At 39.9% G+C, this 13,622-nt stretch overlaps 1 long non-coding RNA gene across 1 annotated transcript; it reads left to right on the top strand.

The window, feature by feature from the left end:
• On the top strand, positions 1–1,044 carry LOC145821271 (uncharacterized). Its single transcript, XR_014363296.1, has 2 exons — positions 1–175; positions 741–1,044. It is a non-coding gene; the product is annotated as an uncharacterized LOC145821271 (long non-coding RNA).
• Positions 1,045–13,622: the final 12,578 nt, after the last annotated feature.

Here is a 13,622-nt window from a genome sequence, read left to right as displayed (position 1 = left end):
GTCCCTAACCAAAATACCCACGCATTTTATCAATTTCTTGGACCAAAATACCCTACGTCTGTTCATCTTCAAATGAGTTGAATGTTGACAAGATCAGCAGAGATGAGCTTTACGAGTATTGGTCTCAAGTCATTGATCAGAGCTTCGATTCTCGACTCCAGATCTTCTTCGACATGTATGCATTATTATTTTTTCTTTTCAAAAAAATTTAATAGATGTATATATATATGATACATACATATATATATATATATATATATACAATTTGTTGCTTACTGTCTTGACTAGTATATATATGATAATTAATCAATTAAGACCATTTGCAACCATAATCAAACAGTCACTCTTGGTTATCTTATCTATGGTTGCAAACATATATATATATATATGATACATACATATATATATATACAATGTCAGCACATATATATATATATATATATATCCAGTGTTGAATATAACATCTTCAGGTTCAAAATTTCTCTGAGTGTTGAATATAACGTCTTTTGATTTTTTGGGTTTAGTAGAATTGGAGTTTTTTCTGGAAAAGCAATATTTGGACCCCTACTTGAAGAATATTGGAAAAAGAAGCTTGAGGAAGAGGCAGCAGTAGAGGAAGGCTTAAAGTAATCCAGAGAAATTTGAATTTTCTCTGGATTCAACCCAGAGAAATTCATACCATTAAGTTTAAAGAAAATCTATCACAAACTCATAGAAGAACTATTAATTTGTTTGTGCAGGAAATTGTGATTGAATCAGCAGCAGCAAAACCAATGACAAATTGATAAAATCAGAGTTTTATCGTTCCAGAGAAATTCTGGACCAGAGAAATTTGAAATTTCTCTGGGTTGAATCCAGAGAAATTCCTGCGAAGTCCAGAATTTCTTTGCTTCCAACTGATGATGGGTTGCTTTCCTTCCAACTGTCAAAATTGAACTGCTTTCTGTACATTTGGGGCTTCTTATTGAAGCTTCTTGTGTTCTTGTTTTTGTAAATTTCTCTGGCTTGCTACTACTCTATTGGTGTGGCTAATTTTCTCTGGCATTTATAATTTTCTCTGGCCAAATTACTTTTCTTACTTGTGTGTCTAATTTTCTTTGGCAGCATTTATAATTTTCTCTGGCCACATTATGTTTATGTCTTGTGTCTAATTTTCTATGGCATATTTATTTTGTTCAATGCTACCTTGTAATTTTCTCTGGGATTACAAGGTAATTTTCTCTGTCAAGGTAATTTTCTCTGTAATTTTCTCTGTTGCTACCTTGAAGAACCAATAAGCATCAAGATCAAGACACCAACTTCAAGGGTGATTTTCACTCAACTACAAGCTTAACATTTTCTCTGTCATTTTCATTGGATTATAATAACAAACCTATGATTTTCTCTATACTACAAAGAAAAGTCCAGAAACATGAATAGTGCAAAAAAAAAAAATGAAAAGTGCAAAGAAAACATATCAGAAAACTTTGAAAAGTACAAACATATAAAAACACAACATATAAGTCCAGAGAAATTTGTAATACTTATCATTTGTAATACAATCATATGATTTTCTCTGGACTACAAAGAAAAGTCCAGAGAAATTTGTGAACTTATGTTTATGTCTTGTGTCTAATTTTCTATGGCATATTTATTTTGTTCAATGCACCATTTCCTCAAAATTTCTCTGTCGTGTAATTTTCTCTGTCATGTTTATGTTGCTACCTTGTAATTTTCTCTGTTGTGTAATCATTGCTACCTTGTAATTTTCTCTGGGATTACAAGGTAATTTTCTCTGTCAAGGTAATTTTCTCTGTAATTTTCTCTGTTGCTACCTTGAAGAACCAATAAGCATCAAGATCAAGACACCAACTTCAAGGGTGATTTTCACTCAACTACAAGCTTAACATTTTCTCTGTCATTTTCATTGGATTATAATAACAAACCTATGATTTTCTCTATACTACAAAGAAAAGTCCAGAACCATGAATAGTGCAAAAAAAAAAAAAATGAAAAGTGCAAAGAAAACATATCAGAAAACTTTGAAAAGTGCAAACATATAAAAACACAACATATAAGTCCAGAGAAATTTGTAATACTTATCATTTGTAATACAATCATATGATTTTCTCTGGACTACAAAGAAAAGTCCAGAGAAATTTGTGAACTTATATTCACTTTCAATATAACAAAAACAAAAACACATTAACATCAAGAGACAAAAATATATTAAACACAAGCACATAAAAAAATCACAGAGAAAATCTGTTATGTTCACAAAACACTTAATTCAAAAAAAATTTTAAAAAAAAACAAAACATTTACTGCTCTATTGCTACGTCTGTAAATTTCTCTGCCTACTTACAATTTTCTCTGTGATTTTCACTGCACTACAAGTTTACAATTTTCTCTGTGATTTGAGTTCAATTATAGTAACAAACCTGCAATTTTCTCTGCACTACACAAAAAATGCAAAGTGAACAAAAAACAGAGCACAAAACGCAGAAAAACAGAGCACCAAAAAGGAACTCATAACCATGTTGACAGAGAATGAAAAAGCAACTCCAAAAATCAAAATCAACTCCATCGAAAATTCATCAATAATAGATAATGAAAAATTAACTTCAAAAATCAAAAAGAACAACACTGAGTTCGTCTCTCTCACATTGATCAAAACTAAAAACAAAAACCTAATTCAACACCTACACGATCAAATCAAATCAAAAATTGAAAACTTATCTATTTCAACTCCACATGAAATCAAATCAAACACAATGAACCAGATTTCAACTCCTACACGATCAATCAACACCTACAAACAACGAACATGATTTCAACTCGTACAGGATTTCAACACCTACAAACAACGAACAGGATTTCAACACCTACAAAACCCTAGAAAATCTCCACAAAAATCTGAATCGTCAAATTCATCCTCACGTAATCTCCCACAAAATATCAATATGATCTTTAGCTGCCAAATTGAAAACAACGTATATTATAAACAAGGGTAAGACAGGTATTTTACACTCTAAAATAACATTGAGGGACCTTAGGCTACAAAAGAACACATTGTGGACCTAATCCATTACTAAAAGTTGGATAGGGACCTTAAACCGATTTTCCCTATTTTTTATTCACAAAATGATAAAAAATTTTAAAATTAACTTTTAACCAATTTTTCAAAACATCCTAAATAGATGAAGCTTGAAATTTGAAAGTTTGTTTCCTTTATAGTTTTAGGTAAAACTTTCTTCACAGCAAAAATTCAAACTCTTGATGTCACCTACTGTAAGGAATAAATCATGTTTTGACAAGCTTCTTCGGACTTGTAAGAACTTAATTTGATGCGTGCATTCTCCCCTAGAATATCTTACATAAAAGAGAAAGAGAGAGAGAGAGTATAATATAATATAAAAAAAATAACAAATTAGTATATATTTTTTAAAAAGTATAATATGATATAAATTGAGAAAATAACAAATCAATCAGTGTGTTTGAAAAAAAAGTCAGATTAATGATAAACTTTATAAATTTTAATTATTAAGTTCATAAACTTTTTTCATAAATATACAATTATTTTTAAAAAATGCAACTGATTTATAAATTTTCTTAAAAAATATAATAAGTGTAACATTATTGGGATAGGAATATCATATTATTACTTGGGGCAAGCTCCTCTGCAACATATTTTGAGGAGCAGATGTTCATTACATTGACACTTTTTTGTGAATTAATAATTTAAATTGTTTCACTTATTTATAAATCCAATTTTAGATCCAAGCAAAAGAATCTATTTCAATGTTTAATAAGTAATAAAATGTAAATATTTAATTTATATATAAAAAAAAAATTGCCAATGTAGAACAACTTGATAGACTACATTTTCATATCTAGATTAAAAAAAGTCATTTTTTATTATTTAACACACTTCACGTGGCTGGCTTCTTGCGCCCCGATAAAATATTGTCCGCTCTGGCGAGGTGGCGAAACGACGTCCGTTGGCCTCACGGCTTTAAAAGGCCTCTTACAAGGTGGAGGGGGACAGTACGCTTATAAGTTGGTTGCAAGTGTCCCTCCCAGGCGATGTAGGATTGCCCTAACATAACCCTCCAGCGGACTGGGCCACGAACAACGAGAGAGTTTGCTGGATGACCTGCATGGGCCACCAAACTGATGTGACTGGCTTCTCGCGTCCCGGTAAGATATTGTCTGCTCTGGCGATGTGGCGAAACGACACCCGTCAGCCTCACGGCTTTAAAAGGCCTCTTACAAGGTGGAGGGGGCCAGTACACTTATAAGTTGGTTGCAAGTGTCCCTCCCAAGCGATGTGGGGTTGCCCCGACAAAACCCCCCAGCGGACTGGGCCGCGAACAGCAGGAGAGTTTGCTGAACGACCTGCATGGGCCACCAAACTGACGTAACTGGCTTCTCGCGCCTCGGTAAGATATTGTCCGCTCTGGCGAGGTGGCGAAACGACGCCCGTCGGCCTCACGACTTTAAAAGGCCTCTTACAAGGTGGAGGGAGCCAGTATACTTATAAATTGGTTGCAAGTGTCCCTCCCAGGCAATGTGAGATTGCCCCAACATAACCCCCAGCGGACTGGGCTGTGAACAGCGGGAGAGTTTGCCAGATGACCTGCATGGGCCACCAAACTAACGTGACTGGCTTCTCGCGCCCCGGTAAGATATTGTCCGCTCTGGCGAGGTGGCGAAACGACGCTCGTCGGCCTCACGGCTTTAAAAGGCCTCTTATAAGGTGGAGGGGGCCAGTACGCTTATAAGTTGGTTGCAAGTGTCTCTCCCAGACGATGTGGGATTGCCCCAACATAACCCCCCAGCGGATTGGGCCGTGAACAGCAGGAGAGTTTGCCGGACGACCTGCATGGGCCATCAAACTGACGTGGCTGGCTTCTCGCGCTCCGGTACGATATTGGCCGCTCTGGCGAGGTGGTGAAACGACGTCCGTCGGCCTCACGGCTTTAAAAGGCCTCTTACAAGGTGGAGGGGGACAATATGCTTATAAGTTGGTTGCAAGTGTCCCTCCCAGGCGATGTGGGATTGCCCCAACATAACCCCCCAGCGGACTAGGCCACGAACAGCAGGAGAGTTTACCGGACAACCTGCATAGGCCACCAAACTGACGTGACTGGCTTCTCGCGCCCCGGTAAGATATTGTCCGCTCTGGCGAGGTGGCGAAACGACGCCTGTCGGCCTCACGACTTTAAAAGGCCTCTTACAAGGTGGAGGGGGCCAGTACGCTTATAAGTTGGTTGCAAGTGTTCCTCCCAGGCGATGTGGGATTGCCCCAACAACACTAAATACAAAAAAATTCCTGAAAAACCAAATATCAAATTTATTTACTATTATTTTTATAGATTATTGTGTGAGTGATTTTCTGACCACACTGCCCGCTTAGTAACCAGCTGGAGAGCACCGGCAGAATAGGTGGCACCTGGCTGACCTACAACAGAAAGAGAAGATTCCAGCAGTGGTTCGTCCACCCGAGGGCACTCCGACGATCAAGTCAGTATATCTCTCAAAGATAAATCAAGTGCTAAACTCATAAGCTTGAGTATCAAAAGCATAAAATTACGTACCTTAGACCCACGGGGGTACCTCTCTTTTATAGTTACCTCAATCCTAATCTCAATAGAAGCCTGACTTCTATGGATTCCTGTTCAGTACTTATTTTGGACTTCTTTAGAGATAAAGATAAACTCCCTAAGAGATTTATCCTTATCTTGGCTAAGTCTCCTCTTTATTCTAAGACTCTTGTCCTTTATCTTTTATCCGATTATCTCGGATTCCAATATCTTCGGAGATAACCTCGACTTACCCGAGATCACGTCGGCGTCACCTTGCCACGTGTTAGTACTCAAAAATATATCCCCACAACTGCCCCCTAGGTTTTATTACCTCGGTATTCTGAAGTGATGGAACCTATATCACTCTGTTTTTTCAGTACGTCAGTTTTCAGTATCTCAGCCAATATCATTATTTTGGCCGACATGTCTTTGTTGAAGAACAAGAACTTCAAGAACCCTTTCACGCGTATGAGCTGTCATACACCATAATTCAACCGTTTTTAACCACGCGTTTCCTTCTTACTGGTTCGTACTTGTGACGCGCCCGTAAGCCGTCTCTCTTTCACGTGCGCCGTCTGACGCATACATTCTTCTAGGCGTATTGATTACTTTTTGCCGCCATTTTCATTTTTAACAAAACATCTCTTCGATTTTTCCCTTTCACCTTATTCTCATTTCTAAAAAACCTTTTCTCTCTCTAGCTTTTCTCATTTCTTCCATTGTTCCAGACCTCAAGCTCTACAACGGCCCTCATTCTTCCTCCCGGTGAAGCTTCCACCGTCTTGTTACTTCTGTAACCATCATCTGACTTCGGCAATCCCTACACCGGCTTTATTTTTTCTGGTAAGCAACTGTTCCTTCTTATTTCAGTTCGTGATTGTTTTTCTAGAACTTGTTGTTATTAGTACTTTATTCGAATGTTCAATTTGTGAATCTGAATGCGTTTATTCCATGGTTTGGCCCTTGCCCATATCTTGAACACACGCACTGTTTCACCACTTCCCTGTATTTTTGCCACTAATCTTGGCCCTGTATTTCTTGTATTCTTTATGCTCTTGATAAACCATATCTGTCTTTGATTCTGAAACTCCGTTCTTGCTTTCTGTTTTTTGTGTCTTTTCCTAATCTGTGCCTTTGATCTTCATCTTCATAGTTTTAGGTTTGGGATTTGTTTGTAGAACCCACATTTTAGGGCAAAACTGAAACATCCCTTACAAATTTCTGCACCAGCTCAAACCTAGGTTTTTACCGAGGTCCTAATAACCCTTTTTTTGATACATCTTCTTTTTGAAATCCAATACCTTTAGTTATCCCGATATCATGGGTATGTGGAAACATCGGATAGACACCCCTTCTAAGCTAGACTTTTTTAGGCAAGAGTTTGAGATCTCAACTGATGTCAATCTGAGGTTGGCTAGGGATGATGACTCCATCATGCCTACAGACAACTCCATGTCCTTCCCTGTGGTTGCCTTTATTGAGTGTGGACTTTGGTTTCCACTTGACCATTTTTTCCGTCAAATCCTTCACTTCTATAAGTTGAACCCAATGCAACTCGCCATCAATTCTTACCGAGTTATTACTGGTACCATAGCTTTAGTCAAACAAGAGAATGCCAGGATTACACTTGCCGATTTTCAGTACTGTTATACCATGTGTTGCCTTAGAAAAGACACGGACTATGTCTATTACCTCAAGTCGAGATCCACCGAATATAAAATCGTAGCCGACCTCCCAGACTCCAACAAGGGAGCTGGAGACGATTACTTCATCGTCTCGGGCAATTGGGAGTTTCAGCCAAACGATGACCTCCATCTTTATTCCTTAAGCCGAACTGTTTTGGGGGAAAGAGCTAGTAAGGGTCACCCTTCATAAGTTTCTTTTTATCTTCTTGCACAAATTGCTCAATATTCTTGTTCTAATGTATGTACTGTTTTTATCTTTGCAGTTCTTCCTCAGCCACCAAAAAATTTTCGCCAATCCTTCTATCCCAGCAAGGATTTGAAAAACTTCTGAACTTGCTAATTCACAAACGAAAGGCGCCTCTGCTCCTCAACTTTATTCCAACATACAGGTCTGCTTTGCCCGACGTCCCTAGGAGGAAGAAAAAAAGCCTTTCTCCACCATCTGCTACAACTCCACAGACTGCGTCCACATCTCGGACAGATCAAGGGTCAACTTCCGATCCAGCTAATCAGCCATCAAACTCAGCTCCATACTTGATTCCAATATCACAACGCCGCCGCCGACGACGCCGAACAGTTTCTACTGCCGAGATGGGTCACCCAAAACCAGTTGCAAAAAATCTTCTGGCCAGCATTCCATCATCTGTTGACGATCAACCAGCACAAACCCAACCTCCATCGAAGCTGAAAAGAATAAAGAAGGCTCAACCAAAGGCTAAGGTAACTCAGGTTGAGTCTGAAGACACCTTGCCTATTTCAAAGTTGGCTAAGAGTGACAAACCTCAACCCTCTACTGGGAAGAGGCGCTCTGAAGCCCAACCATCAGAATCTCCAAAATCCAAAAAGCCGAAGTCATCCTCCGCTACAACTTCGGGATCTAAGAAGCCTGCTGCCCCCTGAGCCCCTGAAATTACTTTAGAGGATAAGCCAGTCATGGTAAATGATAGTGCTGAGGATATTAATGTCGGCGTTACACTCAGCACTGCTCTACTGTTACCAGGCGATCTGAAGCGAAACGCCGAGTTGAGCGAATACGAAAACTATGCGTTGATGCTTCAACGCTCTGTTCAAGTAAGTGTCTTTCATCTGGCATTTTTTTCTTTTCTTTTTCATACTTAGAAATTTTTGTAATAACTTTTACCCTGTGTTTTCTTCAGGCCATCCAGCATGCCCACTCTTTTTTTGTTTAGTCTTTCGAAAATCAGTAGAAGCTGGTCGATATGAAGAGGGAGTTCTCTTCTCTTCAAAAAACCAACAAAAGCTTACAATCAAAAATGAAGAAGTTGGAAGACCAAGCTGAGGCCGCCATCAAAGCCCAAACTGATGCCGAAGAAAAGGCTGAATCTGCCGAGGCCATCAGGAAGGTCTCTGAGGCCCAAAGAAAAGAGGCCGATGAAAAGATGGCCCAAGCAGAAAAAGAGCTTCAAAAAGCCTTAGCCACCAAAGAGGTTGAAATTAAGGATGCCGACGATAAGGCATACGCTCAAGGCATGGCCGATGTCACGGAGGCTTATAAACTTCAAGTGAAGCAGGCATGCAACAAGGGTTTCAGCCTTAGTTGGATGTCTCTTCTAAAGAAGCTCAATGTCCCCGAGGACTCGCCTTTCAAAAATGCCGACCTCATTCCTCTTCCATTCCCTCCATCTCCACCTCCAAGTCAAGACATCGGCGAATCTGAGTTTGAGGATGGTGATGAGGATGAGGATGATGATGAGGCCTTAGTGAGAAAATCCAAGGATGCTGATGGGGCCAAGTCCCCTCTTTAGAATGAGCAAGTCCTAGACTTGACTCAAGATAAGGAGAATGAGGAGGTCTGAAAAGATGCTAGTTCCGAGAAGACATCAGCCGATGTCACCATTGCCGAGAAGAGTGCTGAGGAAACTTTGCAAGAAATTGATGCAGAGCTTGTGGTAGAAAAGGCGGCCGAGGTGGCTTCTCAACAGCCTTCCGAGGTCCAAACCGAGCCTATTGCCGATGCTGAGGAGTCTTAATTTCCATGTCTTTTCTTTTGTACTTTGTTTTTGAAACAATGTAAGCCGTCCGTATGGCCGATGTTTCTTTCTCTTTGTTGAATGCTAATGCAACTTTTGCATGTACCACTATCTTCCTTTGACTGCTTTTGTGTGATTCTATACTTAGAATATTCTGTATGTCTTTAACATATTCTTCCTTCTCTGTGCAATATTCTCGGGGTGACATACCTCGGATAGACAATCTTTTCGGTTTAACTTAACTTGTAAACTTTTAACAAGTGTTGAACATCATACTGGTTTAATTCAACTTGTAAATTGTCCACAAATTTCAACCAGTGTTAAACAAATGATTCTGGTTTAACTTAACTTGTAAATTGTCCACAAATTTCAACAAGTGTTAAACAAATGATTTCGGTTTAACTTAACTTGTAAATTGTCCACAAATTTCAACAAGTGTTAAACAAATGATTTCGGTTTAACTCAACTTGTAAATTGTCCACAAATTTTAACAAGTATTAAACAAATGACTTCTACTTAACTTCAACTTGTAAATTGTCCAAAAATTTCAACAAGTGTTAAACAAATGATTTCGGTTTAACTTAACTTGTAAGTTGTCCACAAATTTCAACAAGTGTTAAACAAATGATTCTGGTTTAACTTAACTTGTAAATTGTCCACAAATTTCAACAAGTGTTACACAAATGATTTCGGTTTAACTTAACTTGTAAATTGTCCACAAATTTCAACAAGTGTTAAACAAATGATTTCGGTTTAACTCAACTTGTAAATTGTCCACAAATTTTAACAAGTATTAAACAAATGACTTCTGCTTAACTTCAACTTGTAAATTGTCCAAAAATTTCAACAAGTTTTAAACAAATGATTTTGGTTTAACTCAACTTGTAAATTGTCCACAAATTTCAACAAGTGTTAAACAAATGATTTCGGTTTAACTTAACTTGTAAATTGTCCACAAATTTCAACAAGTGTTAAACAAATAATTTCGGTTTAACTTAACTTGTAAATTGTCCACAAATTTCAACAAGTGTTAAACATATTCTTCTTCTCTCTGCCCTCTAATGTGAACCTGAGTTCCACTTGGGTTCTCATTATGCATGTATTCTAGAGACAATGTCAAGTATCTTGAAAAGAGAACTGAATCTTTATTTATTTACTTCGGCAGATGGCAAAGGAACAAATAAATTCTAATGATAGAAAAATTTCAAGTTACAAGTGTTCCAAGGTCTTGGCAACTCTTTGCCCTCATTATCTTCAAGCCGATATGCCCCATTACCCAGTACCGAGATGATTCCGTAGGGTTCTTTCCAATTTGGGCCAAGCTTGCCTTCTCTAGGATCCGTCTTATTGCCGACGAATTTCCTTAGGACTAGGTCACCGACTTGAAACTCTCTTGGATTGATCTTCTTGTTATAAGCTTTTGCAAGTTGCTGCTGGTATGCTGTAAGCTGGATTGCAGCTTTCTCTCTTCTTTCTTCTAAAAGATCCAGATCTGGGGCTAAGAGTACATCATTAGTCCCATTTTCTACTCCCTGGGTTCTGATTCCTGGGATACCAATCTCCAGCGGAATGACTGCTTCTGTGCCATAAGCCATGGCGAAGGGGGATTCTCCTGTTGATCTTTTCTGCGTAGTCCGATATGCCCAGAGTACATTGGGCAATTCGTCTACCCACTTGCCTTTGGCTGCCTGCAGCCTCTTCTTTATTCCATCCAAAATTACTTTGTTAGATGCTTCTGCTTGTCCATTGCTTTGTGGAAAGCTTGAAGTTGAAAAGTAGTTTTTGATCTTGAACTTTGCACAAAGTTTTTGATTAGCTTGCTGTCAAATTGAGTTCCATTGTCTGCAACAATTGCTCTCGGAATCCCAAATTTGGTGATGATGTTTCTCCATATGAAGTTCTTGATATCCACATCTCGGATCTTGGCAAAAGGTTCTGCTTCTATCCATTTTGTGAAGTAATCTGTTGCTACCAGCAAGTACTTTCTTTGTCCAGTTGCTTGGGGTAATTGGCCAACGAGATCCATGACCCATTGGGCAAATGGCCAAGGACTGGATACAGGGTTCAGGTCAACAGCTGGCTGGTGTATCAAAGGTGCAAACTTTTGGCATTATTCACACTTCTTCACATAGGCTTCTGCATCTTTTTGCACGTAAGGCCACCAATACCCTTAGGTAATGGCCCTGTGAGCTAGTGATCTGCCCCCAACGTGGCTTCTACAAATTCCTTCATGGATTTCGTATAAAAAATCTTCAACCTGCAAAGGGTGTACGCACCTTAAAAGGGGTCCAGTGAAGGATCTTCTGTAGAGGTGTCCCTCTACTGTTAGACTGAATCTTGCCGACTTCAATCTGATCTTGTGTGCCTCCTTGCGGTCGTCTGGCAATTTTCCTTCTTTCAGGAACGCAACAATTGCGTCCATCTAGCTTGGTCCCAAGTCTACGCACATTGCTTCATGCTCTGTGGTTGCTGGTTCAATGCTCGGGCCCGACAGGTAGTCAATCATTATTATCCTTGCTTTTCCAGGTTGTACTGCACTAGCTAAGTTGGCCAACGCATCGGCGTGGCTGTTATCATCTCGGCTTACCTGAAGTAGTCGGCAGTTCTAAAACAAGGCTGACAGTTTGATAACTTCCTTTGAGTAGGCCGACATTCGTTCATCTCGGGCTGCAAACTCGCCTGTTGTTTGGTTAACTATTAGTTGTGAATCACAAAAAACTATTACCTCATTTGCTTGCACTGTTGCTGCCAACTTCAGTCCTACAATGCGTGCTTCATACTCTGCTTCATTGTTTGAGGCCTTGAACCCCAAACGAATTGACTGTTCTAGTACCTGCCCATCTGGGGATATCAATACTACTCATGCCCCCGCTCCTTTTCGGTTTGAACTTCCATCAACGAACAGTTGAAAGGAGTCGCCGATGTAAATGTTGCAGGGTCTGAGTTTTTCTTCTTCCTTTTGTTCTTTTGCCTTTGCCTGGGCTTCTCCTTGCTTGATTGGATATTGCTCATCCTGGCTCAACGGAGCCCGATATTCGATGGATTCTGGTGTGAACTCAGCCACGAAGTCGGCCAGAACCTGGCCTTTGATTGCTGTCCTTGGCCTGTACTCCAAGTCATACTAGCCTAGGGTGACTACCCACCTGGCTATTCTTCCTGTCAGGTCTCCTTGTTGCAGTAAGGACTTCAAGGGGTGCTCTGTTAGCACCACAATTTTATGGGTCTGGAAGTAATGGTTCAACTTCTTTGAAGCCATTACTAAAGCTAGTGCCAATTTCTCTAAGGGTAGATACCTCGTTTCTACATCGGCTAGGGTTTTGCTTACATAGTAAACAGCGTTTTGCTCCCATTTTTTTTCTCGAATTAGTACTGTACTTATTGCATGTTCTGAAACGGCTTAGTACAGAAACAGCTCCTCCCCTGGTTCTGGATTTGAAAGAACTGGAGCTGTGGTCAAGTACTTCTTCAGGTCGGCCAAAGCGACTTCGCATTCTTCTGTCCACAAGAAGTTTGTGGCTTTCTTCACCAAGTTGAAGAAAGGTCTGCACTTATCTGAGCTTCTGCTGATGAATCTGTTTAGGGCTGCGGCCCCTCCAGTTAGCATCTGTACCTGTTTTGCCGACGTCGGACTCTTCAACTCTAGGATGGCTTTGATTTGATCTAGGTTGGCCTCGATGCCCTTTATAGTCACCAGGTATCCTAAAAACTTACCAGATCCAACTCCAAATGCACACTTCGATGCATTGAGTCGGAGCCGATATGTTTTAAGGATTTTAAAGACTGCTTTTAGATCGGAAAGATGACTCTTTAGCTCCTTGGTCTTAACGACCATGTCGTCGATGTAGACTTCTACTGTTTGGCCAATTAGGTGTATGAACATTTTGGTTACCAGCCTTTGGTAAGTTGCTCCTGCGTTTTTCAACCCGAAAGGCATTACTCTGTAACAGTACAGGCCTTTTGGGGTGATGAACGCGGTCTTCTCTTCATCTGGGGGGTACATGGCTATCTGATGGTACCCCCTATAGGCATCTAGGAAGTTCATTCTTCCATGCCCTGAAGTGGCATCTACTAGCTGGTTAATCTTGGGTAGAGGAAAGCTATTTTTGGGACAGGTTTTGTTGAGGCTGGTAAAGTCCACGCAGACCCTCCATTTACCGCTCTTCTTCTTTACCACCACTGTATTGGATAGCCATGTTGGGTAGTGTATTTCTCTAATGGCCCTGGCCTCTAGAAGTCTGTCTACTTCTTCCTCTACTGCTTCGACGTGCATCAACGTTGGTCTTCTGGCTCGTTGAATTACAGGTTTGGCCGATCTGTCAACATTCAGTTTGTGGCAAGTGACCTTGGGGTCAATGCCAGGCATTTCGTAAGGTGTCCAA

Source organism: Camellia sinensis, chromosome 3, assembly GCF_055761805.1.
Source record: "Camellia sinensis isolate YWXY chromosome 3, ASM5576180v1, whole genome shotgun sequence".
Lineage (NCBI taxonomy): Eukaryota > Viridiplantae > Streptophyta > Magnoliopsida > Ericales > Theaceae > Camellia > Camellia sinensis.
The sequence above is the reverse complement of the archived record's forward strand: the minus strand, read 5'-3'. Positions and strand labels throughout refer to the sequence as shown.